This window comes from Bos indicus x Bos taurus, chromosome 15 (assembly GCF_003369695.1).
Source record: "Bos indicus x Bos taurus breed Angus x Brahman F1 hybrid chromosome 15, Bos_hybrid_MaternalHap_v2.0, whole genome shotgun sequence".
NCBI classification, from domain to species: Eukaryota; Metazoa; Chordata; class Mammalia; order Artiodactyla; family Bovidae; genus Bos; species Bos indicus x Bos taurus.
The window spans coordinates 4107163-4130620 of NC_040090.1; the positions used below are offsets into that span (position 1 = coordinate 4107163).

General features: G+C 39.1%; 2 pseudogenes; one reads left to right on the forward strand and one right to left on the reverse strand.

Annotated features, from left to right (window-relative positions):
• The first annotated feature begins 488 nt into the window (after nt 1-488).
• On the forward strand, nt 489-11706 carry LOC113906021 (annotated as a pseudogene).
• Nucleotides 11707-12893: 1187 nt separating this feature from the next.
• On the reverse strand, nt 12894-19028 carry LOC113904651 (annotated as a pseudogene).
• Between the last annotated feature and the right edge of the window lie 4430 nt (nt 19029-23458).

A 23458-nucleotide genomic window follows, 5' to 3' on the forward strand; every position in this document is an offset into this window, starting at 1 on the left:
TGGGTAGCTGAAAAACTTAAACCTGATATTTAATGCCTTTTTCAATGTGAAAGGTAGATTTGTTCATAGATCTTTGTTTTGAAAATAGAGATACTATGATATGTAATCCTTTTCCAACGTTTTTGTATTTAAGAGACATAACAGCATAAGTGTCTCTTTTTTACTGATTCTAATAGTTGTTGTGTAGCCAGACTGTGCACATGTCATGTACCCCAGCCAAAGTGCCATCATTCTAACTGAGAAGTAGGCAGAATTAGTGTCATTTTGCAAGTACAAAGGTACATATTTCTCCTCACAAATTAAATAAATATTCATGTGGATTATTTTGCACATTTTTGACCTAAGTGTTATATCAAATACTAAATTCTTTTTCCTTGAAAGAAGGAATATTTGGGTGCTCTCTTTTTTCTTAACAATAACATATCCTGACTTAATAGTGTAAACATAGTTTGGCTTCTCTCTTGTAGCTTGGTTCGTCTAGTACAGCGATGAGGCAACAAGTTTACAACTTGGACATCCATAATGTTTCTATGTCTTCTGATATAGGTAAACAAATAAATATCCTAATATCTCGACACAGAAACACATAGCCACTGAAATGTCATTCACACATTAAGATCATGCATTTAAATCATCACAAAATTCATAATTTATCTACAGAGATGTAGATATAAAATAAGAATGATGTATAGGAGAACAAACATTTCTCTTTGTCCAGTGTTCTTTTTTAATTATTATATTCATATATTTATTGTTGGATACGTAGGATCTTCATTTCTGTGAGGGCTTTTCTCTAGCTGTGGCCAGTGGAGGGTATCTCTAGTTGCATAGGCTGATCTCTAGTTGCAGTTCATGGGCTTTTCATTGCAGTGGCATCTCCTGTTGCCCAGCGCAGGTTCTAGAGCATGTGGACTTCAATGGTTTTGACACATGGGCTCAAGAGTTGTGGCTCCCAGGCTCTAGAGCACAGGCTCAGCTGTTGTAGCATTTGGGCTTATCTGCTCCATGGCTGGTGGGATCTTCCTGGATCAGGGATCAACCCATGTTTCCTGCACTGGCAGGTGGATTCTTTACAATGAGCCACCAGGGAAGTCCTCTTTGTCCAATGTGAGTTTTTATTTTCCTCACGGGAAAGCAGAAGCACATATAAACTCATTTCCATTCATTCACACATACATCATGGGCAACATTTCAAAGCTGTTTGTATGTAAGCACATTGGGGATTTTGATTAAATTATAATAATATCATTGTGTCTGTAATGCAAAACTTAACCTCCCTAAAGAATTTAAGCTCTTACTTAATGTTACTATTTGGGTGAGCTAGACATAATTCCTTTTGTCTGTAAGACTATTTATTCACCATTTATTGGAAAACTATTGGCATTCCAAATTAGTTGATAATTACTAATAAATTTTAAAATGTAATTTTAAAGCTTTTAAATTAAGGATAGTTTTCATTTAGAATAGTTTTGTAAAACGGCTTTTAAAACTGAATGCTATTGCTACATTTGGAGAAGGCAATGGCACCCCACTCCAGTACTCTTGCCTGGAAAATCCCATGGACAAAGGAGCCTGGTAGGCTGCAGTCCATAGGGTCGCTAAGAGTCGGACATGACTGAGTGACTTCACTTTCACTTTCACTTTCATGCATTGGAGAAGGAAATGGCAACCCACTCCAGTGTTCTTGCCTGGAGAATCCTAGGGACGGGGCAGCCTGGTGGGGTCGCACAGAGTTGGACACGACTGAAGCGACTTAGCAACAGCAGCAGCATTGCTACATTTGTTTCTATGTTTACCGACATCATTATAGTTAAGCATCTTCAGGATAAAGTGTACTTATCTTTCTCAGTCACCCTCTCTCTTTCTTGATCTCTCCCTCACTAACACACACACACACACAAATGCCACAGTTTCTTCTGAAATCTACATTTCCTTGAGGGAGTGTAGATTACATTGTAATGACCTATTGCCAGTGAGTTTACCTGATGCATTTTCTCCATAGTTAGTGAGAAGGAATTGAGGACTCCTGCATACTTGGGCACTGAAATTGCAATCATGAACTCAGCTCTCAGGGGTTCATGAAATCCTATTAGCTATTTTGTCTTAAAAATATTAAGCCAAGAATTTATTTCAAATACTCTTAGGTTGAAAAAGCTCCAAAGTTTCTGGGAGAAAGGGAAAGTGAGAGTGAAATTCAGTCGTGTCTGACTGCGACTCATGGACTATACAGTCCATGGAATACTCCAGGCCAGAATGCTGGGGCGGGTAGCCTTTCCCTTCTGCAGGGGACCTTCCCAACCCAGGGACTTAACCCTGGTCTCCCAAATTGCAGGTGGATTCTTTGCCAGCTGAGCCACGAGGGAAACCAGGTAAAGATAGGTAGGGATGAATTTGGTGTGTCTATTATGTGTTCAGTGTGTCTCTATGTGTTTCAATAGGTGTGAAGTGTGTATGTGTGTGTGTGTGTGTGTGTGTGTGTGTGCATGCTCAGTCATGCCCAGCTCTTTGCAACCCCATGGACTATAACCCACTAGGCTCCTATGTCCATGGAATTTCCCAGACAAAATTACCAGAGTGGGTATGCTATTTCCTTGTCCAGGGGATCTTCCTGAAGCAAGGACTGAACACTTGTCTCTCGTGTCTCCTGCAGGACTCTTTACCACTACCCCCACTTAAACAGGATATGATGTTACACACCTTCCTGCATCCTTCATAAGACCTAACAAATGCTTTGTATTAAATAATTACGAAGAGTGCAGTAATAGAACACTGTGCATTTTTTCAGATTGTTCTAATTTCACATTATGAATCAGGCAATTGAAATTATATGTGATACAATGTAATAAGGACTGTATAAGCAATATGAGCTAAATATCCCATGTGGCTTAGACACTAAAAAATTTACCTGTGGTACAGGAGATCCAGAAGGTCAGGAAGAACCCCTGGAGAAGGGCATGGCAGCCCACTCCAATATTCTTGCCTGGAGAATTCCATGGAACATGAGAAACTCTGGGCTGGAAGAAGCACAAGCTGGAATCAAGATTGCTGGGAGAAATATCAATAACCTCAGATATGCAGATGACACCACCCTCATGGCAGAAAGTGAAGAGGAACTAAGAAGCCTCTTGATGAAAGTGAAAGAGGAGAGTGAAAAGGTTGGCTTAACAATGTTCAGAAAATGAAGATCGTGGCATCTGGTCCCATCACTTCATGGGAAATAGATGGGGAAACAGTGGAAACAGTGTCAGACTTTATTTTGGGGGCTCCAAAATCACTGCAGATGGTGACTGCAGCCATGAAATTAAAAGACACTTACTCCTTGGAAGGAAAGTTATGACCATCCTAGATAGCATATTCAAAGGCAGAGACATTACTTTGCCAACAAAGGTCCATCTAGTCAAGGCTATGGCTTTTCCAGTGGTCATGTATGGATGTGAGAGTTGGACTGTGAAGAAAGCTGAATGCTGAAGAATTGATGCTTTTGGAGACTCCAGGAGTTGGTGATGGACAGGGAGGTCTGGCGTGCTGCAGTTCATGGGGTTGCAAAAAGTTGGACACAACTGAGTGACTGAACTGAACTGAGGAGCCTGGTGGGTTATAGTCCATGAGGTCGAAAAGAGTTGGACATTACTGAGTAACTAACACTTTCACTTTCAGCATGGAAATTCAGGTGAGGAAGTTATAGGCTTTACGTGGGTAGCCCCAAGGGAATGGTGGTGAAAGAGGTGGTCATTTTTACATGAATTACAAAAGTAGATTCTGCTTTATCTATATCTTTGGGGCCTGAAGAATAGAATCATGAAACTCAGTCTCTTGCTAAGGGAGTTGTCCTACCTAGATTTCTCTGTGATAAATGAGTGATCCTCCTGGTTACTTATATTGAGAACCATATTTGTACCATAAAACCCAAGGGCATCACATGAGGCTGTTTAGTGTCCTGTAGAGGATGGCCTTAAAAATTAAACTTAGAAAAACATTAAGGTGATAAAATTAATTGGCAGTTGAAAAGTATCCTGGGTCAGAGGTAGGTTTCTCTGAAAGATAATAGATCCAAAACTTCTGTGAGGAGTCGATTCCTATTCCTGGGGAGCACGTGGATTTTCTCAAGTTAGAAGTTTTCTCTCAAGATCCACTCAGAGCGCTAACTTATACGCACCAAATATTTTATACCAATTACCAAAGTATGGTTTAATTGTAACACTAGGGCTTCTCAGCCTTAACCTGAGGTGTATCTAAGTGTTAGATATATGCCTCTCTTACCTGTGTCAGTCACCTATTTGAAAGTCTGATAATCACTCGTTTTCTTTATTGAATGAACATTTCTTGCACTTCTACCATGTGCCCCATGTGTCATGGGTCCTGGGGCAGGGTCATGCCCAGGGCTCTCTAATAAAAGGTTTATTGCAACAGAAAATCAAGAATAGCTTTGGAAGAAAATCAGCAATTTCCTTCATAATTCTTCGTAAGCAGAAATAGGCTCTTGTTATAAGAACTGAAGGGGAAGCAGTATGAGTATACTGATCTGGAGAGGAAAGGAAACAAGTTTGATGGATGGGCATAAATTGCCAGGCCAATGAGTTAAAATGATCGAATGTATACACCACTAATATTATTAAGGATTTTGTAGTTGTGCAAAAGACATTTTTTGTGTGTGGGGAGCATGCTGCTAAGCTGTATGATTTTAGTTCTCCACCCAGGAACCTGGGCCCACGACAGTGAAAGCACCTAGTCTTAACCACTGGACTACCAGGTAATTCCCACAAAGGACGTATTTTTGTTTCCCAAGTACATATAACCATACGAGTGCATGCTAAGTCACTTCAGTTGTGTCTGAATCTTTGAGACCCTATGGACCTGGACTGTAGCCTGCCTGACTTCTCTGTCCATGGGATTCTCTAGGCAAGAATACTGGACTGGGTAGCCGTTCCCTTCTCCTCCGAGGAGTCTTCCTGACCCAAAGATTTAACTTCCCAGCATCTCTTAAGTGTCCTGCATTGACAGGTAGTTTTTTCGTTTGGTTTGGTTTTAACCACTAGCGCCACCTGGGAAGCTCACATAAAACCATAATAGAGCATTAAGCATACACCATTCATGCAGTGGAGGGAGAAGGCAATGGCAACCCCCTTCAGTACTCTTGCCTAGAAAATCCCATGGACAGAGGAGCCTGGTAAACTTCAGTCCATGGGGTCACTAAGAGTCAGACACGACTGAGCAACTTCACTTTTCACTTTTCACTTTCATGCATTGGAGAAGGAAATGGAAACCCATTCCAGTGTTCTTACCTGGAGAATCCCAGGAACAGGGGAGCCTGGTGGGCTGCCGTCTATGGGGTCGCACAGACTCGAACACAACGGAAGTGACATAGCAGCAGTCATACAATAGAAGAGGCATCTCTGGTGGCTCAAATGGTAAAGAATCTGTCTGTAATGCAGGAGATCTGGGTTAAATCCTTAGGTCAGGAAGACCCCCTGGAGAAGGGAATGGCAACCAACTTGAGTTTTCTTGCCTGGAAATCCCATGGGCAGAGGTGCCTGGTGGGCTAAAGTTCACAGGGTCACAAAGAGCTGGATACAACTGAATGACTAAGTTCAGTTCAGTCGCTCAGTCCTGTCTGACTCTTTGTAACCCCATAAATTGCAGCAAGCCAGGCATCTCTGTCCATCACCAGCTCTTGGAGTTCACCCAAACTCATGTCCATCAATTCAGTGATGACATCCAGCCATCTCATCCTCTGTCGTCCCCTTCTCCAACTGCACCCAATCCCTCCCAGCATCATGGTCTTTTCCAATGACTCAACTCTTCACATTAGGTGGCCCAAATATTGGAATTTCAGCCTCAGCATTAGTCCTTCCATTGAACACCCAGGACTGGTCTCCTTTAGAATGGACTGGGTGGATCTCCTCTCACTCCAAGGGGCTCCCAAGAGTCTTTTCCAACACCACAGTTCAAAAGCATCAATTCTTCAGCATTCAGCTTTCTTCACAGTCCAACTCTCACATCCATACATGACCACTGGAAAAACCATAGCCTTTACTATACGGAGCTTTATTGGCAAAGTAATGTCTCTGCTTTTGAATATGCTATCTAGGTTGGTCATAACTTTCCTTCCAAGGAGTAAGCATCTTTTAATTTCATGGCTGCAATCACTATCTGCAATGATTTTGGAGCCCAGAAAAATAAAGTCAGCCTTGTTTCCACTGTTCCCCCATCTATTTCCCATGAGGTGATGGGACAAGATGCCATGATCTTCCTTTCTGAACGTTGAGCTATAAGCCAACTTTTTCACTCTCCTCTTTCACTTTCATCAAGAAGCTTTTTGGTTCCTCTTCACTGCATCTGCATATCTGAGGTTATTGATATTTGTCCCAGCAATCTGATTCCAGCTTGTGCTTCTTCCAGCCCAGCATTTCTCATGGTGTACTCTGCATAGAAGTTAAATAAGTAGGGTGACAATATACAGCCTTGATGTACTCCTTTTCCTATTTGGAACCAGTCTGTTGTTCCATGTCCAGTTCTAACGGTTGCTTCCTGACCTGCATATAGGTTTCTCAAGAGGCAGGTCAGGTGATCTGGTATTCCCATCTCTTTCAGAATTGTCCACAGTTTATTGTGATCCACACAGTCAAAGGCTTTAGCATAGTTAATAAAGCAGAAATAAATGTTTTTATGGAACTCTCTTGCTTTTTCCATGATGCAGTGGATGATGGCAGTTTGATCTCTGGTTCCTCTGCCTTTCCTAAATCCAGATTGAACTTCTCAAAATTCATGGTTCACGTATTGTTAAAGCCTGGCTTGGAGAATTTTGAGCATTACTTTACTAGTGTATGAGATGAGTGTAACTGTGTGGTTCAGTTCAGTTTAGTCACTCAGTCATGTCCAACTCCTTGAGATCCCATGAATCACAGCACCCCAAGCCTCCCTGTCCATCACCAACTCCCGGGGTTCACTCAAACTCATGTCCATCGAGTCAGTGATGCCATCCAGCCATCTCATCCTCTGTTGTCCCCGTCTCCTCCTGCCTCCAATCCCTCCCAGCATCAGAGTCTTCTCCAATGAGTAAACTCTTCGCATGAGGTGGCCAAGATACTGGAGTTTCAGCTTTAGCATCATTCTTTCCAAAGAACAATTAGGACTGATCTTTTTAGAATGGACTGGTTGGATCTCCTTGCAGTCCAAGAGACTCTGGACTGTGTGGATCACAATAAACTGTGGGAAATTCTGAAAGAGATGGGAATACCAGACCACCTGATCTGCCTCTTGAGAAATTTGTACGCAGGTCAGGAAGAAACAGTTAGAACTGGACATGGAACAACAGACTGGTTCCAAATAGGAAAAGGAGTACGTCAAGGCTGTATATTGCCACCCTGCTTACTTAACTTATATGCAGAGTACCTCATGAGAAACACTGGGCTGAAAGAAGCACAAGCTGGAGTCAAGATTGCTGGGAAAAATATCAATAACCTCAGGTATGCAGATGACACCACCCTTATGGCAGAAAGTGAAGAGGAACTAAAAAGCTTCTTGATGAAAGTGAAAGAGGAGAGTGAAAAAGTTGGCTTAGAGCTCAACATTCAGAAAATGAAGATCATGGCATCTGGTCCCATCACTTCATAGGAAATAGGTGGGGAACTGCGGAAACAGTGTCAGATTTTATTTTTGAGGGCTCCAAAATCACTTCAGATAGTGATTGCAGCCATGAAATTAAAAGACGCTTGCTCCTTGGAAGGAAAGTTATGACCAACCTAGATAGCATGTTCAAAAGCAGAGACATTACTTTGCCAACAAAGGTCTGTATAGTCAAGGCTATGGTTTTTCCAGTGGTCATGTATGGATGTGAAAGTTGGACTGTGAAGAAAGCTGAATGCTGAAGAAATGATGCTTTTGAACTGTGGTGTTGGAGAAGACTCTTGAGAGTCCCTTGGAGTGCAAGAAGATCCAACCAGTCCATCCTAAAGGTGATCAATCCTGGTGTTCATTGGAAGGACTGATGTTGAAGCTGAAACTCCAATACTCCAGCAACTTGATGAGAAGAGCTGACTCATTGGAAAAGACCCTGATGCTGGAAAAGACTGAGGGCATGAGGAGAAGGAGACTACAGAGGATGAGATGGTTGCATGGCATCACTGACTCAATGGACATGAGCTTGGGTGGACCCCGGGATTTGGTGATGGACAGGGAGGCCTGGCGTGCTGCGATTCATGGGGTCACAAAGAGTTTGACATGACTGAGCGACTGAACTGAACTGACTGAAAAGGAGTGAATGAAAAATATACAAATGAGGCAATTTAAGGAATGGAGTGAGACAAAAACAGAGCATGCTGATAAACACAGAAATAAGAAGAGGCAGGATGCACATAGAATGGTCAAAGATCTCTTTGAGGAGGTGACTTTTCAGTTATGTGCCAGTAGCCAGCTATGTTGGAGAAGGAAATGGCAACCCACTCCAGTGTTCTTGCCTGGAGAATCCCAGGGATGGTGGAGCCTGGTGAGCTGCCGTCTATGGGGTCGCACAGAGTTGGACACAATTGAAGCGACTTAGAAGCAGCAACAGCAGCAGCAGCCAGCCATGTAAAATACTGAGGAAAAAGAGAATGAAAATATGAAAAATTAAAAGAGGAAATATTTTAAAAAGTATATAAACTCTGTGATTGTTTCATGTCTCCCTCCAACTAGTAGCAACTCACAATTTGGAATTTGATTAATCACTGTGAAGTATTTTCCTACCCCTGAAACGATTCATATGGTAATTATATACACCATAGAGAAAACGATTTGGGCACGTAACATAGGCACTGATTTTTCAGTTCTGGTCTGAGTTCACCAGTACCCTATATTTTCACGATCGTAGATATTCCGGCTGCTAAGTGTGGGTATACTAAGCCAGATGAGAGTTGCTGATTTTCACTGGGAGATAAAGCTAAAACCAAGAATTTTCATGTATAAAAACTCTTGACTCTACTTGGTGAATCCATAATTACCTAATTAACAAAATTTTACTTGGATTATTGGTACAACTAATTATAAGAGGATGAGATGGTTAGATGGCATCACCAACTTAAACGACATGAGTCTGAGCAAACTCTGGGAGATAGTGAAGGACAGAGGAACCTTGCGTGCTGCAGTCCATGGGGTCTCAAATAGCCGAATACGACTTAGTGGACTGAACAATTATGATACAAACCAGAATCTCGTGTAGCTTGTTCAATTTCATATTACAAAACTTAGACTAATTTCTAGATTTAAAGTAATAAATAATAAATATAATATAGCAAATATATTTGACATAAAGTTGGTTTTGATGTGTGTAAATTATTACAAGCAATTATAACTAAAGCCCATTTTATGTCACAATATTCTCTTAAAGCAATATTATTATGGGGATCTTGAATTCCAAAGATGATGTAAATCCTACAGATGCATCCCTAAATACTCAGAGCAGTTTACTTCTCAGAAGACTTATCTGGGGAAATGTATTAAATGGAGAAAATATTCCTTGAGGACACTTTCCTTGTAATGACATTAAATTTGAAAATAAATAATTAGACAAATAATGGATTGTTGCTGAAAAGCAGTAGAAACTGAAATAAGACAGTAATTTTAAAAACATGGCACCTGAATTTTATTTTATATGTATATAGAATTTATCTATTGATATAATTTTGATATGGTGATTGAACCATTTGCAGTTTACTTTTCTAACTGTTAAACTGATACGGTCCATGTTGTTAAATACCTCTTACCTCATCCTGCAAGCAGCAGTAATCAAGCAAGTGAAATATATAGCTAAATAAAATAACACATGACTAGGATTTTCATAAGTTGAAAGCTTTTGATATCATAAGCTGACATAGTGTAGAAAAGTATGTCAATGACTAGATTGTAAGACCAAGGATCATCCTGTGAAATTGTGTAGATAAGAAGATACCTTCTGGACTTCCCTGGTGGCACAGTGGATAAGAATCTGACTACCAATATAGGGGACATAAGTTCGATCCCTGCTTGGAGGAAGATTCCACATGCCATGGAGCAACTAAGCCCGAGTGCCACAACTACTGAGCCTGCGCTCTAGAACCTGTGAGCCACAGCCATTTAAGCCTGCTCACCTAGAGTCAGCGCTCCACAAGAGAAGCCACTGCAGTGAGAAGCCCACACACCCCAACCAAGAGGAGGCCAAGCACAGCCAAAAATAAATACATTTTTTTAAAAAAGGATATCTTCCAAGTCAAAGGAAAATGAGTAAGTTAATATTGCATGTGTATTTGTATTAATACTGACAATGAGAGGCAACCATCATACACAAAATTAGTATTCAATGGAATTTCAATGATTCACTCTTCTTACTTCCCTGTTCGGCACAAAGTGGTTGTCTGACCTTGTTTGAATATTTACATTTATGAGTCTCAAGTCTTTTTCTATAAGACAATACGTTGAAATGGATTTAGTCTTTCTCTAATGACTCTCAGTCTAGCTTTACTTTTACTGGAACTCTATGAGGTTAACATCATTGTAATAATTTAGCAAAAATAAGTGTCTAATACTAGTAGTATATGAATGTAATTGCCTCTTTTAGAATTAAGAAACTAATAAATATTGCAATAATTACCTATAAGGCCTATTAAAGGAAATAAATGTGATTATATAGTCTTATATTAGACTTTGTGCAAAGTCTACATTGATTTTTATATCATTTGAACTAGAATACTAATAAACATGACTCAAAATTTTCAAGAATAAAATAAATCCATTCATTTCTTTTAATTTGTCCATACGCACTACAGACTGGGTCTAAGTGAAGGCAACGCCAAAGTTCACAGATGTGACAGAATTTGTTCTTCTGGGGTTGACCAGTCACCAGGAGCTTCAAGTTCTCTTTTTTGTGGTGTTTCTAGTAGTTTACATGATCACTCTGATAGGGAACATTGGTATGATTATTTTGATCAACATCAGCCTCCAGCTTCAGAGCCCATGTACTTTTTCTTGAGTTATTTGTTTTTTGTGGGTGTGTGGTTCTCTTCCAATGTCACTCTGAAGATGTTGGAAAACTTACTATCAAACAAAAACCATTTCCTATGTGGGGTGTTTGGTGCAGTGTTACTTCTTCATAGCCCTTGTCCATGTGGAAGTATATATCTTGGCTGTGATGGCCTTTGATCGCTACATGGCCATCTGCAACCCTCTGCTTTATGGCAGTAAAATGTCCAGGACTGTCTGTAATCGTCTCATCTTTCTGACATACATCTAGGGGTTCTCTGTCAGCCTAAACTGCACACTGTGGACATATGGCCTGTGCTTCTGTGGAAACTTTGAAATCAACTACTTCTACTGTGCTGACCCTCCTCTATCAAGACTGCCTGTGGAGGGGTCCACATCAAAGAATGCACCATGATTGTTATTGCTGGGATTAATTTCACACATTCCCTCTCAGTGGTTCTCATTTCCTATACCCTCAGCGGAGCATCCATGCTGCACATGTGCTCTGCCGATGGCAGGAGGAAGGCATTCTCCACTGTTACAATGTTTTATGGGACTCTCCCCTTCATGTATCTCAGGAGGCCCACTGAAGAGTCTGTGGAGCAGGGGAAGATGGTGGCTATGTTTTACACCACAGTGATTCCCATGCTGAATCCCATGATCTACAGTTTGAGGAACAAAGATGTAAAAGAGGTGGTCAACAAAGCAATTGTCAAGGCAAACTTGAGGCAGTAAACCTGCAATACATAATTCCGTGTATGCCACTTCCTGTTATAAATGCCCAGGCATATAAATTCCCTGTTTAAAATAGACTGTATACAGGCAACACTTAAATATACTAAGAGGTCCAGTCTAACACAGCGATGGTTTACCCCATGAATGGATTCTCAGGACTAAGCCTCCTTTATCTACGTGTGCAAACATACTAACCCTGACCTATTACTGGTGGTCACAGTGTATGTAAAATTGTGCTAAGTGTAGTCATCGGATAACTGATAAGTACATTTGGATAAGCACATGCTAATTTTGAGGGTATCTTTGTAAGAGTTGAATATGACTTCTTAGGATACTTTCTATATAAAATTGCTCTTCATTTGTTTTATAAGTAATATATAAGTTCATGAGAAAAATTAAGACTTTATCACTTTCGCATGAATACAAAAGTTGGTGAATTCTCATTTACCAAGAAAGCTTTCAATAACATTCATACATGCATGGACTTTTGAAAACAAAAATGTATTCAGAATCTTCAACTAGTGCCGGGAGTCAGCATGAGGAACTCTGCCCCTGGCAAAGGTCATGAGGAAGGAGGCTCGGCATATGCAAAGGCGGGATCAAGCCTCAGGAGTCCCCCTGGAAATTCTCAAGCACCTACCCCCAAAACCAGAGTCTGCCTACTTTACTGCTTTGTGCTCTCACCTACACCTCTGACTTTACAGGGGGCTGTCCCCCACCACCTCTTTCTGAAAAAGAATTAACTTACAGCTCCAGTTAATAAAGTTTCTGGGCATGACAAGAGTGTTTCAACCTACCAACTCCTTTGGAAGTCCTCTAGCCTACCTGAACAGGTTCTTCTGGCCACATGTAACTGTTTACAGCCTCCCAACCATGAAAGGCATGAGTGTTCTAAACTGTCTAAATACAGATTCCTTTGAGCAGTTAAATGATTGATTAGAAATTGTATTGGTGAAGGGTTTTTCACTTGTTGGGCCAATGTTTGCTGCTAAGTTTCCATGTCCCTTACCTACTGTGTCCCTGGGAGTGTATTGATTAATATAATTGGTATATAGCAATGTAAGTAGTAGCTTTAATGTTTGTAACCTTGGACCCTTGAGTTAATTCTTTTCTTGTTATAGCCCACCACACCTTTGCCCTATAGGAATGCAACTTTATCTAATGCTTTCAGAGGGTGGCGCCTGACTTAAAATAATCACCTTTAGAGAAAAATAAGTTTTCTGAAGAAAGGGTCATAAAATGTTAACAGGCCTCCTGGCCAGAAGATGATGTAAATCACCTAAACTTTTGCATATGATAAGTTTGAAAGCCTGGCTTCAATAAGGATCAAGGACTGCTGTCCTTGCATGACTCTACCCCTTCCCCTATTGTCCTCTATGCACAACTTAAGGTATAAACGCTACTTTGGAAAATAAAGTGCGGGTCTTGTTCACCAAAGCTTGGTCTCGCCATGTCGCTCTTTCTCTCACCTTCTGGCTGAATTCCCATCTGGAGAATGGAGGCTCGTCAAGCCTACTAATTATGCCTGGGCTCTAAGATCTGACTGGGGAGGCCTTAGTGTCTCCTCTCCTTTGGGAGAACGGGAGGATGCCTGCGGCCTATGTAGGTGACGCAAATTCCTTGTCTTGGAATTTTATTAGCTTTCCACATAAACCAAGTTATTCAGCCTCTTTTCTCCACTGAATTTTCTCACTGAGCTATCCTTATTTAACCACTCTTTATATCTTAAATTCTATCGTATCCTGATCGCCGAAGCTGTCTCCCCTTTGAATTCCCTGGATCCACCGGGACTGGACCCTGGAAAACTAGTGTCATGAATTCAGAAGATTAATTCTCGGTATATATTGCTCTAGAATTAACACTATTTGTGTTTCAAACAATCTGTTGACTCACTGTGATTCTACTCTTTGATTTGGATTTTGGCTAGTTGTTTTTCTCTTTATTAATTTAAATAGGTGAAATATTTATGACTAAAGCCTATCATGTCCTTCTCATAGTTTAAAAAGATGAAGCAATATGGATTTTTGTCATTTAAAATCTATCTTTTAATCAGAAGAATGTTCTGTTAAACATTTGATTGCTATAATGAAGCTATTGTTTGATTCCAAATTCTTATCACTAACATTACATTCTTAGGTCTGTGTTTAGCTGCTTGTTGCTGCTACTGCTAAGTTGCTTCAGTCGTGTCTGACTCTGTGTGATGCCATAGATGGCAGCCCACCAGGCTCCCCTGTCTCTGGGATTCTCCAGGCAAGAACACTGGAGTGGCTTGCCATTTCCTTCTCCAATGCATGAAAGTGAAAAGTGAAAGTGAAGTCGCTCAGTCGTGTCAGACTCCTAGTGACCCCATGGACTGCAGCTTACCAGGCTTCTCTGTCCATGGGATTTTCCAGGCAGGGTACTGGAGTGTGGTGCCATTGCCTTCTCCGGTTTAGCTGCCTAAGTCAAGCTTTTCATAACTAGAGTGGATCAACCAGATAAGAATCACTGTAAAACCGAATGCCATTGCACTAGACATGTGTTAAAATGTGATCAGCACAGCTCAAACTGGTATCCATTGGGATCTGATTACAAGTTTACTATTCAATTTATGTTCACTGGTGTCCACTTATTCTACCTTCATTCTTAATATAAGTGGAATACATTTTTTGTCCTTGTTGACTCTTGCTAATAATACCAGCATAAAAGCAAATCAGAAGCAGAAGTAATTTCTCATGAATGAGTTTATTCTTGTTTAAGGGCTAATCCAATTAAAAGGGGTGGACAATTGAACATGTGTAGAAAGACTCTGAGAAGTAACATTTACTTGTGGTAATATCACTGGAAAGATGTATTCATTTAAGCACAGAAAATATTGTTACTCAGGCTAATTGACTAATTGCCCACAAGTCACATTCCCTCAGATTGGTTCTGAGAAAAGGCAAATGGTGGGAGGAGAGTTCCTTTTCATAACTTTAGGTTCTGAGCAGGAAGAAAGAGTACCATTTGATTAGTATTGGAAACTACATTATCAAAGTTTTGTTTTGTTTTTTAATGTTTTCAAATCACCCAAGTTTGCTTCTAACAAGTTGGTGTCAAGTATGAAACGATAGGCTGCTCAAGAAACAATCGTATTGACAGAGATCACTATAATTTTACCCTTTAAGATCACATTTTCTGTGATGCTTATGGCAGACATATTCCTCAGTGTCCACTATTTGATGTTTTATTTTATAAGTAAAACCTTTGTCATCCAGCTGTTCACCACCATTCCCATTGCCCCTTGTCAGTGGGATACATAATGTTGACAAGTCTTGGCAATGAGCCATCAGTAGAAAGTGATGCCTGGAACCTAAAGATCACCTTATGTATGTTAAAGCCATTAGATACAGACTTTTTTCTCTTCCTTCCCGCTTGAAAATGTTGCCGCTGAAATGATCACTTTTTAGATAAAGATGGAAAACATATATTGAGGGTCTAATTGCCCTTCCCAAACTCCTTAACTCATACTGTTGCCTGAGAAAGGAATAAATTACTTTATTAAGCCACTGCATCTTGGGAGTTCACTTAGCTATAGTGCTATATTTGCTTTTATAATACTTTCCATAAACATATCCTTGGCACTTCACCTCTGCCTCTTACCACTCACTAGGACGATTTTTTACCTGAGAATGATCAAGTCTCTTCAGAAACGATTCTGGTATTGAGAGAAGGTCATCTTGTACTCTGTCTTAACCAGAAGGAGAAAACTCAAACTTCTGATCTATCTCAGATATTAGGCTATATATCCCTCTGTCCTAACTACTTGATGAATCCTTGGGCTTTTGAAGGCAACAGGGGAGTCTTAAGACCTCCAGTTTTCACATTAAATGGTTTTGGATCCCTTTTGACCTGTCATCTAGGTCATTTTGCTAGCCTTTTTAGGTACTTATGTATCTCTTTCTTAAGCTTAGGAAATCTCAGCTATTTTTTTTTTTCCTTTCTGCACTGTGCTTGCAGGTGTAGATAAGGTGTGTTTTCACCATACATTTGAGCCAGCACATCTTTAACTGTCCTTACTTATTAGTGGGCTTCTCCAATGCCTCAGCAGTAAAGAATTATCTGCTAGGCAAGAGACATGGTTTCAATCCCTGGGGGAACATCCCCTGGAGAAGGAAATGGCAACCCACTCTAGTATTCTTGCCTGGAAAATCCCATGGACAGAGGAGCCTGGCGGGTTACAGTCCATAGGGTCACACAGAGTCGAACACAACTGAGCATGCACACACTTACATGCACTTATTATGAGTGCAATTGTTCCCCCAAAAGATGTGTTAAGTTCCTAACCTGAAGAACTTCAGAGTTTGTTTATAGGATCATTGGGTTATAGGGTCAGTATTTGGATATAGGGCCGTTGAAGATGCAATTGTTAATATGAAGTCATACTGAAGTAAGGTGGACTGTTAGTCCAGTGTGAGTGATGTCCTTACAGGAATGAAGGAATCTGGACACAGATGTAGAGGGAAGATGATCATGAGAAGACAGCAGAGACTAGAAAGATGCTTACAAGCCAAGGAATGCCTGGGACCACTAGCAGCTGGAAAAAAACAAGGAAGGAACCTCCCCTAGAGCTTCATAGAGAGCATGGTTCTGCCAATACCTTGACTTCAGACTTGTAGGCTCCAGAAATGTGAGAAAATAAATTTTTGTTGTTCTAAGTCAATGAGTGTGTGGTACTTTGTTAATGCAGACGGATGAAACTAATATATTTCTTTACAGTTTTGTTTCAATGTTAGAACTTTGGTTTTACTTTAGTCTTTTTTAGCCTCCCAGGCTATCGTCCTTTCTTCTCTGGGACCTCTTTAACTGTATCTGAAGTTTCTTTGGTAAACGTGTGGTTTTGCAGCAACCTCCCCTGAATCCAGTGTGCTACCCAGAAGGGGCACCGGGTTCCTTTTGAAAGATTCACTGACCTTTAAACCCTTCTCACATCGCCAATCTGAGGTTTAGCCCTTACTCTGCAGTTTACTATAGAAGCTTTCTGCTGTGCTTTTAACTATTTAAATTATACTTTTGGAATTATTAAAAAAAAATAGCAACAACAAAGATGTTCTCTTTTCTTGAGTTTTATCTTTGGCAATTGACAGTCGTGATTTCCAAGACTGATTTCGCTGCAACTATGCTCCCTGACTCTGAAAGAAGTTGATTTAAGAACTTGAAAATCAGGATTATAATTCATTGCTTCTCTTAAGAATTTGTACAATTTACCTCCACTTAGAACACCTTGTTGCTGCTTTAACAATGGCATATATTAAAGGCATATATTAAAATAGAGGCATATATTAAAATAAAGTTTAATATAAATAATTTAACATGGCAATATTGATGTCTTCACATAAATCTGAAATCTAACAATGAAATGTGTACTAAGATAACTTGGATAAAATAAGCTAAAATGTTTCTGAATAACTTATATGATCATGTTTTTTTTTTTTTTTTTTGCCAGTATTTCCAAAAATAGCTAGCTGTTCAGCATATTCAGGAATGTTTTAGATTTTGCCCTACAAGAATAGCTCACAATATCACCCACATGGTAGACACCAAATATTTGAATCTAAATTAAAAAAACAAAACAAAAAGCATTCCAGTTGACGGTTTAAGTTGGTCTTAGATTACATCACTGTACAACCACCCCAACATAAAACTATATTCCTGACATCTGACAGCAACCACATTTATAACTTGGTTTTACACTACCTCTTCCTGTCCCTTCAACCCACCGTAATTTCTTCAAATCCCTAAAATATAAAAGGATCTTAAGCTTTGCTGAGGGAATATAGGGTTATATCTTCATTTTTGTTTTGATACAGAAAAAGAGAGTATGACTTTCCAAAAGCTGACCCTGATTCCCAGGTCTGCATGGCAAATAATGACATCTTTTTGAACAACATGAGAACCAAGAAATTACAGAGAGTGACCAACAGTGAATCTAGTGGGGGTCAGAAGCAGAGAGGAATGATTTTTAGCAGACAGGATACAGTTGAGGAACAGCTGCTGCATGGAATGACATGGGGATGGACAAGAAACTTCCTTTACCACCTCCCTTTTTCTGTCTCCACAATGTATAAAATAGAAACATTTTTGAAAGCAGTGGCTAAATCTTATTATCAGTTAAATAGAAACTATCCAGGTCAAAACTATCAAGTGTCACATATGCAAATAGCAATTTGTTAAAAATGTGCATTATAATCTTTTAAACCTTTTATCTTACTTATAAATTATATGAAAAATAGAACACATGTGCAACGTCATTTTGCTCATACAAAAATGGTAAAATTAACCTATCAAAGATAATAAAAACAACATATCGGCATGTGGTACAGTTCCAAGACAGTCAGTGTTACAAGTTACATTCTAATGTATATTAGAGACAGAAAATAACATTTTTCAAAGCTTTCCTCAAGGCATTTTTTACCTCTTGGTTCCTCAGGCTGTAGATCATGGGATTCAACATAAGAATGACTATTGTGTAGAAGACAGAGGCCATTTTGTCGGTGTCAAGGGAATGGTTTGATTTGGGCTGCAGATACATGAAGATCAGAGTCCCGTAGAATAAGTGACAGCAGTCAGATGAGAACCACAGGTTGAGGATGCTTTGCGCCTCCCTTCTGCAGATTGGATTCTCAGGATGGCAGCCACAAAGTATAGGTAAGAAATAAGGACCGTGGTCAAAGAGCTGATCATGTTGAATCCAGCAAAGATAAAAATCAAGATCTCTTTGAGGCTGGTGTCTGAGCATGCAAGGGCCATCAAAGGGACATCATCACAATAGAAGTGATTAATAGCATTGGGGCCACAGTAAATCAATCGAAAAGTAACAACTGTGTGGAGGAAAGCAACAGAAAAGCTGTATCAGTAAGGGCCTGCAACCAGTTGCATGCACACCTTTTGGGACATGATCACCATGTAAAGAAGAGGATCGCAGACGACCACATAGCAGTCATAAGCCATTACTGCAAGAAGGAACATCTCTAAAACCAAGAAGTTTAGGAAAAAGCCCAGCTGTGTCGCACATGCATAGAGAGATATGGACCTGTTCTTGGTCAGGAGGATTTCCAGGAACTTTGGGGCTATTGATGAGGAGTAACAAAAGTCCACAAAGGCCAGATTACTGAGAAAAAAAAATACATGGGTGTGTGAAGGTGAGGATCCAACCAGATTATGTAAATCAGGCCAATATTTCCCACCAGAGTCAGAGAATATACCACTAAAATGAGAAGAAAGAGAAGGATTTCAATCTCTCTCTGGACTGAAAAACCCAAAAGAATGAATTCCATCACCCTGGTAATATTCTCTTCAATCATTTGTTCTAGTCTCTGAACTGCAGAAAAGAGACAAGGTAAAGATAGATAAGTTATCAGGAGCAAGGAATTGTCATCAGATGCCAAAATGTGTGTGTTTTAACTTGAGAAATTATTGCTCATTGAAGCAGAATATCAGAACAAATAAATATATCCCCTCTCAAACTCTCCTGTTTGACTATTTATAATTTTCTGAAGCCAAAAATTGAGGTTTAATAAAAATAATACTTATAAAAATATGGGATATTTTAGGTTTAGATTATTTTTAGTTACATTAAATAACAGAAAGAATAAAGATGTTGTTAAATATCCTGCTCCCAATATTTACTTCTCAGTGGAGTAAAATTTTAATATGTAATACTTTATCTGTTTTAACAGACATATATTTTATTTTTAAAAATGTACATTATGCTAAATATAATAATACAAAGCCTAACAGGATAGTCAATGGATAGAAAAATGGAGGCAATTAAATACTCCTATTTGTGAATTAGGCAAGTTTTGGATTCCTTTTCAAATGCTACTTTCTAAAAGTGATAACGTACACTTGTAGTTAGAGTTAGAATACACATATGTTAAAAAGTAGAGTTCTTGATAATCATTTACTCAATGAACATGAGTTTGAGCAATCTCCAGGGGATAGTGAAGGACAGGGAAGGCTGGCATGCTGCAGCCCATGGGGTCACAAAGAGCCAGACATGACTGAGTGAGTGAACAATAACAAATAGTTTTACATTAATTATTTTCAACACTTATAATCAGGAATGCTTTCTAAATTATCTGGTAAATTTTTAGTGTAACAATAGCATGCACTCCTGCTTTTGAAAGGTAGCCATCTCTTTGACAAGAGAAATAGCAATTATATGGAAATGGTATTCCTATCATAATGTTCAACTTGCATGATGTGGTTTTTGAGAGTTCTATGCCTCTTTTCACTTCTGAGGCAAAGGAAGATAACTAGCTAATTTTAATTTCAGAAGTAAAGTTAAAAAGAAAAAATTTTCATCATAGCAAATTAAAATGAAGTGTGCAAAATAGAAAGAATAACCCCTTACTTTTCCCCTAAACATTTCACCCAAAGGGAAGTTTTGTTTCTTGTTGTTGTTTTTTAACAAGTTACTGTGAGTAGTCAGAAAATGTGTCCTTTTAGTTTTTTCTCCTCTTTCTATTGACTCAGCTTAATATGATGACTTGTACCTAATGTGTTTTCCAGAAAAAAAATAATACACATGCACCTATGTGTATATACTTGCGTGTGTTAAGTCACTTCAGTTGTGTCTGACTCTTTGTGACACTATGAATTGTAGTCTGCAAAGGTCCTCTATCCACAGAATTCTCCAGGCAAGAATACTTTGGTGGGTTGTTGTACCCTCTTCCAGGGAATCTTCCCAACCCAGGAATCGAACCTGCATCTCCTTTGGCTCCTGAACTGCAAGCAGATGCTTTACCGCTGAGCCACTAGAGAAGCCTATATATATATATATATATATATATATATATATATATATATATATATGCACACACATACATACATATATGGTAAATCATCTGCCTGCAATGTAGGAGACCCAGGTTCGATTTCTGTGTTGGGAAGAGCCCCTAAGAGAAGGAAATGTCAACCCACTCCAGTATTCTTGCCTGGAGAATCCAATGGACAGAGGAGCCTTGTGGGCTATAGTCCATAGGGTAGCAAGAGTCAGACACGACTTACCGACTAAACCAGCACCACATACATATATACATACATATGCATATATACAAACACACACATACTTACACATAAGTACATATATATCACATGAAAACTGTTTTCCCCCATTCATTTATTTTCCTCTTGCTGGAGGCAAAACCTAGCTTGTGAAAGGCATTGTTTTAACTAACTTATCTTCCTGAACAGACATCTTAACAGAGCTACTGGCACTACAGATCACCATTCTGGCAAAAGAATGGAAAAAAATGGTAAAATATTGATCTGAACATCATTTGCCCATTTCCATTATGGTAATATAATAACTCTGGTCTCACTTTGGTCTTCCATGATAAATATCAATTTGGATATTTTAGAGGTAGTTAACAGATATTTTGATACTGAGTTACTTTTCATTGAGCATACATTGAAATCAGGCTTATTTTTTTATATTTCTTCTTTGTAATAAAAGGAAAAAGATGCCAAACTCACACAGCCACATCAATTAAAAAAAAAAAAAACTTCCCTATTTTGTGAATTACTTTCAGCCACAAATGTCTCTTTTTTACATTTTTTTAAACCATCAAAAGTTTCCCCTGAGAGAAAGACAACACTCACACATACAAATGCTCTTTTTCCTTAGGAATTGGCTTCTACAGTTTCATCAATAAAGTGTTGTATTCTAAAGGAAACCCAAGTCTTGGGCAGAAGTCAAAGAGGATATTTTATTTGAGGTGGGCCAAGACAGGTATTTCATTATTGTGTATACATGTCAGCTTCATCCAGCTGGGGAAGAGTTAGGCAGGGTCATCTACTTTCCTTTAAATTGTGAAAAGTGTCTACTAGAGGCTTGGGAAAGGAGGGTTATGGAAATGACCGACAGTACCTCTTAACCTACTTGGTTGTAGAAGAAATCTTCCCCTGAAACTTGAAATACCCAGGGTACCTGAATGTGTGAAGTAGGCCTTTATAAAGTGCAGTCCCTATTCCTTGGGGACTTAATTCCTAATATTCCCCAGATGTGACTGCACCAGGTTCACTGACCCTCCAGGGTGCAACTGTGATTAGAAAGCTTCAATTAGGAAAAAAAAAAAAAAACCTATAAAGACAAAGGTAAAATAGGTCTTATTTTAAACTAGAATGCTGTGAAGTAATTAGCCTTCAATTAAAATAAATTAATTAATTAAAAATAAACTGTAATGATGTAATCATGAAATCACTAATCCTTGATTCAGTTCACTTCAGTCACTCAGTCATGTCCAACTCTTTGCAGCCCCATGGACTGTAGGATGCCAGGCTTCCCTATCCATCACCAACTCCTGAAGATTACTCAGACTCATGTCTATCACTTCGGTCGGTAATGCCATCCAAACATCTGATACTCTGTCGGTCCCTTCTCCTCTCGCCTTCAATTTCTCCCAGCATGAGGGTCTTTTCTAGTGAGTCAGGTCTTAGCATCAAGTGGCCAAAGTACTGGAGTTTCAGCTTCACCATCGGTTCTTCCAATGAATATTCAGGACTGATTTACTTTTTGGATAGATTGGTTGGATCTCCTTGCTGTCCAAGTTCAAAAACATCAATTCTTCTGCACTCAGCTTTCTTTATGTTCCAATTCTCACATCCATATATGACTACTGGAAAAACCATAGCTTTGACTAGAAGGACCTTTGTTGGCAAAGTAATGTTTCTGCGTTTTAATAGGGTGTCTAGGTTGATAATAGCTTTTCTTCCAAGGAGCAAGGGTCTTTTAATGTCATGGCTGCAGTCATTATCTGCACTGATTTTGGAGCCCCCCAAATAAAGTTTCTCACTGTTTCCATTGTTTCCCCATCTATTAGCATGAAGTGATTGGACCAGATGCCATAATATAAATCTTAAGTTGTTTTCTTTATTCTTTGCTACGTGTAGACCTAAGAACAATAAATACCCTCTATTTACATCATATGTCATTAAAATTCAGCTTTTAAAATTACATAGCATTAATTTGTGTGTGACCTGTGGCAAGAATCTAAGCTATTGTTTTTCCACACTGTGAACTAATTTTCTTAATATTATTAATTAAATAATCTATCTCCTTCTTATTATATTTATAATTAACAAGACTTTAAAAGTATCAACTCATTTACTAAAATATCTCAATAAAATCCATGAGTTTAGAGTTTTAGAAAACTTTTAGGTCATTTTTACATATGCTTTACTTTATGAAAAGAAAATGTTTTTTAAGAACATAAATAAAGTATAGTTGACACCTGAACAACAGGTATTTGAACTGCATGGATCCACTCATATGCCATTTTCTCTTCAATAAATACTACTACAGTCCTACTCTACTCAAAGTTGGTTGACCCTTCAGATGAAAAACTGCATATCTAATGCAAAATTAAAGCAAATTCTACAACCAGTTGGGTAGGATTAGGGACACAAACCCCACTGGTTGTAGAATTTGTTTTAATTTTGCATTAGATAAAGATGGGCTCAATAAAAGACAGAAATTGTATGAACCTAAGAGAAGCAAAAGATATTAAGAAGAGGTGGCAAGAATACACAGAAGCATTATACAAAAAAGCTCTTCATGACTCAGATAATCACGATGGCATGATCACTTTTCACCTCCATGGAAGCAGCTTGCCAGTCTTCCCTGTCCTTCACTATCTCCGAGAGTTTGCTCAGACTCATGTACATTCAGTCAGTGATGCCATCCAACTATCTCATCCTCCATCACCTCCTACTCCTCCTGTCCTCAAAC